Below are 6,628 nucleotides of genomic sequence, written 5' to 3'. Positions count from 1 at the left end.
ACATTCCTTTACATTGTAAAGTTTTCGTTTTCGTAGTTTAATTTGAACTTCTCATGGTAATCTTGTTCAGGACTATGTCACAATATCATCTAACTTTATTGGGTTGTGTTTTGGTAAAGCTTGTGTGGGTCTTTATCTTATTTTCGAACTTATTTTGTTATGCCTACCATGTGTTTGTTCTTTTGCTCTTTGAAATCTAAGTTAGAAGGCTTTGCAATTTTCCTATGGGCTTGAACTTTCCTAACTACTAATATATTATCTTGCTCATAGAGTGTTTGGTAAATGTCACCAAAGACATCTTTTGCATGATTCTTGGGATAGTTTGATGGCTAGCATTCAACTTTGTACTTGTTTATTATCACCGCCTACCACACGTTCGATACTTTATCTTATTAAGATTTTCATGCTTACTTGGGACTTACTGCATTTTCTAAGACAAAATCTTTTAATTGATTCAGGTGGACGGTTAACTTCAGTTGATATTGTGCAAGAACACTTCATCCATGCCTCCTAAAAAGAAATCCAAGGCCACTGCCTCTTCCTCAACTACTGCGTTTGATCGTCGAAGATTTATTAGTTCTGAAGCAGAGGAACGCTACAGACACAGTGTGGTACATCGAAATTGCATTCCTGAGAGGGGCCTTGATAATTTTTTACTAGATAAAATTCACAGTTTGGGGTGGGAGAATTTTACCAAGCAACCTAGTGCTACCTCAATTCTTCTGGTGAAAGAGTTCTATGCCAACGCCAACGAACATGAGAACTTCAAGGTTTTTGTACGGGGTTTTTGGATCAAGTTTGATAGTGCCTCCATTAACCGGTTCTACCATACACGGGATATACCCAATGATGACTATTCCCGACTCCGGAATGAGGGGATCGATCCTGGGGAGATAATTCGAACTATAGCTCGCCTTGATACCGAATGGAAAAGGTCAGCTAGTGATGTAACCCACTTCCCTTCATCTGGTCTGACACCCAATTGTAAAATCTGGCACCACTTCATATCATCCAAGCTGATCCCCAGTAGCAACACTAGTGATGTCACAAAGGAACGGGCCTTACTGAATTTTGTGATTCAAAGAGGGTATTCTATTGATGTTGGCCGAGTCATCCAAAATAGTATTTTTCGCATCCTTGCCGGGCCCGCTACAGGCAGTCTAGGTCACCCCTCTTTGATCCATGACCTTTGCATACAAGGGGGTGTTCCCGTGCGCGAAACTGATGAAGTGTTACACCCGAAACAACTACTTACACGGGACCTCCGTGATAGGCGTGTGGGACATCGGGAAGTGCCCAGCTCTTCTCAATCATCTCGTCCGTTACCCCCTACACCATCACCCCCACAACCTTCAGATGCTACGGGGGACGTCCTTAGACGTCTTGAAGCCATGGATTTGTGCATGGGCCGATGGCAAGAGGGCATGCAAGTACAAATGAATAATTTACAAACCATCATCTTTGACTAATTTCAATACCAAAATGCTTGCATGGCGATTATGGCATCTGCACATCCCGAGCTCACCTTCCATCCACCGCCATCACTTCCACATCATGCCTTCCCTCCTGCTCCACCTGATGAAGAGGAAGACGATTGATGTCTTCACTAAGGTAACTCTCTTCCCCTTCTTCCATTTTAACATTGGGGGCAATGTGTCGTTTAAGTTTTGGGGGAGTATCTTCAATTTTCTAAAATCTAAAATTGCATATTTTATTTATTTATTTTGTATGAGTGTGTGAATTTCAAAAAAAAAAGAAAGAAAAAAGAAATTTATTTTTTCGTGTTTTGCATGCCTGTGTGAGTTAGATAGCCTTGCTGGCGATGATGTATAGTATTAAGAACATGTATTGGTTCATGGACTTTGGATAAGTTACTTGTGTGAATTAGATTTTTGCTTATTCGTGTGAAACGGAAATTATTTTTGAACGTGGGTTGAATGTAGCATTGTACATGAGTAGGTTGGTCCATATTTATAGGTTGAATGAGAGAACTTAGATGCTAAACCCAAACAACCTTTAAACAGTATTATACCCTTAAACCAAATATAGTCTGTTTGGTAGATTAAGCTGTTGCAGGAAAACTTGGAGATAAATGTGGATTCCATGCGTGCTAAATTTTGTGTGCAGTGTCTGAGACTAATAGGATGAAAATTGGGTGAAGACTTAAAGTTAGAGGTCTATTTTCGAGAATAGGTGTTTAATAAGGGGCATTGCACTAATCATTGCAAAAAAAAAAAAGATCCCAATGAGGACAACTTTAATAATCTCATTGTGAATCGTCTCTTCGTAGCCTTTATGACTCGAGTAATTAAGCCTGTAAGGGTTTAAAACCTGGTGCCCTAAAGTCGTCTGATTTGAGAGTCATCGGCCTAAAGCTCGTTACAAGGGTCATTTAGAAAGCTTGAGGGAGTGACGTCCACACAAAGGGTGTTTAAAGAATACATTTATAAAATAAAAAAATAAAAAAAGAGAGAGAGAAAAATAGATATCAAATGCCTTGATTAAGCCACGAACACCTGTTTTAGAGGATTAGACCTTTGATAAGAGGTTAGTAATTCGGTTGATTCCTAGAGGTTGAAGCAGTCAAAAATAAGGAGAATCCTCATTTGTTGACATGTGGAACTACAATCAGTAAAATCTAACCAAACTTGAGTGGTGTAAGAAATTAGTATTGAAAATTTAACCTTAGGTTACACCCTTGGAAGGAGAAAAGAAAATAAGTTTGGGGTGTGTGAATCCCACGAGCGAAGTAAGGAAAAATTTGACTTCTAAGGTCGGGAATTGGGTCAACTTATTATTGTACAGCGTTATGCTTAACTCTCCACACACACATACCCGTTTGCATTGAATGAGCAAGGATTTGACGCTTGCATTATAGTTTTGAAGTACTTCATGAATTTGACGCTGTGTTCTTAATCTTGAGCAATAAAAGCAAAGGTGTCTAACATAAAGTTTCTTTTGAGTGACTTTATCTGTCTTAATCGTGTTTTTGTGCTCGTTAATAATTATCTTTAGTTTTGTGTTTGCTCGAGGACAAGCAAAGAACTAAGTTTGGGGGTGTTTGATGAGTGTAATTCACTCATTAAACTAAAGCTTCTAAATCGAGGTTTTTGATGTGTTCTTGAGCATTTTTGAACGTTTTGATGTGTGTGTTAGTGTTGTTTTGCAGTTTGGACGATTCTCAAGAAAATATCACTATTGGGAGCCGGTGATGAGCAAAAATGATGATCAATGAAATGGAGCATGAATAAGCAAGTATTGAACAAGATTGGAATGGGAAATAGGCTTGGAAAAACAAAGAGAAGAGGATTAAAGCAGTGGCATTGGCGCCACGGCGCCGAAAAAGGGGCGCCAAAGGGAGACAATTCTAGCAAAAACCTGGGCGCCATGGCGCCCATGAAGGAAAAAATGGGGCAGAGACTTGGGCGCCACGGCGCCCGTTTCCAAAACATTAAAATCCGGGTTTTTAAGTATTTTTTCGGCCCAAAAATACACCCTAACCCTTGAGGACCCTTAGAAAATATAAATACCCAGCTGAAGAACAAGAGAGGGGGTTGGACGGCTGAAGAAAGGAGGCAAGGATATACACTAATTGAGAGAAGATCGAACCGATTTTGGAGAAGAAGAGGAAAAAAACTGAGAATCAAGCCACAAGATTGAGAAATAGAGCAACAACCTGAGTTTTTTCTTATCTTTCTCTTCTTCATGAAATTTAATTTGTGTTTTATCATGTTCTTCTTTTCAATCATGAACTAAGTTATTAAATCTAGGGTTTGATGTAACCTATTTGGGACATGATTCAATTTCTTTATAGTATTTCTATTTAATTTTCCAGAATTGAATTTATATCGTTCTTGCTTAATGCTTTCTTTTGCCTGATCACCAATTGAATGAATTGATGTTCTAAATTTGACGCTCGAGAGAGGGAAATTTAGGCGTGATCTAAGAACAATATAACCTAGGTTTGTAGGCTTCGAGAGAAAGTACGAATCTTTGAGGGTAAAACAAGAACCAAGTACGTGATAATCTTTATATATTTAATTCGGAATAGAGATATTGGGGTTAAAATATAGAGATATGTTCTATTTGACGCTCGAGAGGGAGAAATAGAATTAATTTAGGATTCTTGCCTATGAATTTGGGAAATATTTGATAGAAATATCTATAGGGATTGAGAATTATGTCGAGAATATGGTGAAATCACTCCCTAGACATTACGTAAAATTGAGATAATCTTTAGAAATTGCCTCACTTTTATTGCACTATTTAATTCATTGACGTTAATTTAGTATTCAAATATTAATTTAACACTCGATTGTCTAGATAAAGTAAACGCGGACACAATTATAGTACTCAGTGGAAGTCGAATATCAATCCCTGTGGGTTCGACACTTTTTAATTCTTTAATATACTACAAAACTTGACACAGTGCGCTTGCGGTAAAAATCACGTTATATAAAACGCGTGGCAATATCACCCATTTGGGATAAGGGTTAAAACTACATATTTATTTTCAACATTCTTTATTTTTCATTTCAGTGCATTGTGATGAATCAATTTTACCTATTACTCTATCAAACTGATTAGATGAAAAAATTAGGCTCTAACCATAAGCCAATTATAATAGGAAGAACTATGATATTAGCATAATGCGTAATAAGATTTCCTAAACAAAAAATGAGAATTACTTTGTTCTCAATTAAATTAATTAGAGGCATTTATCAAACAACAGTGTTAAACCATTTATCGACATCCCAAATAATACTTATTAAAAAGTTGAGATTTATGCCCACTTGCATTAATAAGACAAAGTCTTGATTATATAATCTAAATATTATGCTCATGACTTGAGCAATAATTTCGCAGACTTCATGTTGTGAACACCATGCAATCATCTAGTATTTGTATCAGAACTATTACATACAAATAATATTTAGATGATAAACATGGTGGGTAATGGAGCCCCATATATTACCTTAATTAATTTTTAGAAATATAGGAAATTCAATCGCTATTTTAGCCAGTGATGTATAATGATTAACTGTGGATAAAAAGAACAAATGATATATAGAAATTGTAGGGTTTTTGATACCCAATAAATCCCGGGCTATGATGTTAACGTGGGTTAATATTATTTCATAGGCATAAGCCGATGAATGAAATAAGTCCAACAACCAAGTCCATGAGCTACACCCGGCCTAATTGTATTTCCTTATAGATGGCTTGAATCTTGGCTCGTTTACCCCTTTAATGGCCCAACTTAAAGCCTAACCCTAGAGTATATATTTGGTTATAACCCTAGCCACTTTCTGATGATGATTGTGTGATTTTGAGAGAAGAAATAGTGAATCTCGGCTGCCCCCCTTTGTATGAGAAAAAAGGTGTCCAGAACGCTTGTATAACGTGTGCAATTGGTGGTTCTTTCATAGTATACCTTCGTGGCATCTTCTCCTAGCCTTTGTGGCCATAAATCATCATCCTTTCTTGTCCTACGTGGTTAAGATTGCATAGCAACCAAGGTGAATCAATTGGTTGTGGTTTGGAGCCGATTGAACTGGTTGTTGGTTGAGAAAGGTGCATTGGACTAAGCCCGTAAATCACCGATTTGAAGATCTTTCAAGAGAGCTTTCGCAACAATTGGTATCAGAGTTTCAAGGTGAAGGTTTTGGCTCGTGAAATCTACCAAAAATCGTCCAAAAAATCGGCAGAAACGTAGCGAAAATCAGATCGAAAAACTGTCCAGAAAACTGTTAAAAATCAGCCCCTGTTTTGGTGTTTTCTGACCAATTCAGAAGGAGTTTGGGGAAACGGAGACCACTGGTGTAACGTACAGGTGGTGGCAATCAAGGCAGTTAGGCGCGTGTGGACGGTGGCGGCGCTTGGAGGCCACGAGTAGAGACTCGGTCGGCGCGTGCGGGCACGTGGAGTGTTTTCTGGCGACGGTCCCTTCAGGCAGTTTGTTCCTCATATTATTTCTGACATTTTTTTGTGTTGAGCATTTTCTGTTTTAGGGTATACAGAAGAATCTGGATAGTGTTGTTCTTCGGGCGTTCAGGACTCGATCGTGATTTCTTGATTGCTGTAGTTTCCAGAAACTTTAGGACAAATAGTGGTGGTCCTAAAGTGTTAAATTCACGTGTCTCATAATTTACGAACCCAGATGGTCCGCTCTGGTATATTGGCTTATCTCAATTTTAATTTCAGCACTAGTAGATCATTGTGTGGGGTGATCAATAGGATTGGGGGTTGTCATTGCTTGACAACCATTGCTCGTGCTAAAAAATTTAGGAATTATTTGCTCTGTTTTTTGAAGTGTTGAGTTTTGATTGCAAGTTGGTAGTTGATTTTGTGCTTTACGTGTCATATAGTCACTGTGTGAGACTTGTTGTGTGGAAATTCGAACTTTTGTTTACATACCTTCGTGTTGCATTGATTTTCCAGTTAGAACACCTAGACTTGACCCGTTCGAACATTCCCTTTATCTAAGATCGTGAATCTTACGAAACCCAGGGAATCTAGAACGGTGTCTATTGTGGTCGTAGGATAACTTTGTGTGACCTATCTGTGCTTTTGGTTGTTCTAGTTTTTAAAAATATCTTCACACTTTGAAGTTGGAATTTTTAATGGA

This window comes from Olea europaea, unplaced genomic scaffold (assembly GCF_002742605.1).
Source record: "Olea europaea var. sylvestris unplaced genomic scaffold, O_europaea_v1 scaffold454, whole genome shotgun sequence".
NCBI lineage: Eukaryota > Viridiplantae > Streptophyta > Magnoliopsida > Lamiales > Oleaceae > Olea > Olea europaea.
The sequence above is the reverse complement of the archived record's forward strand: the minus strand, read 5'-3'. Positions refer to the sequence as shown.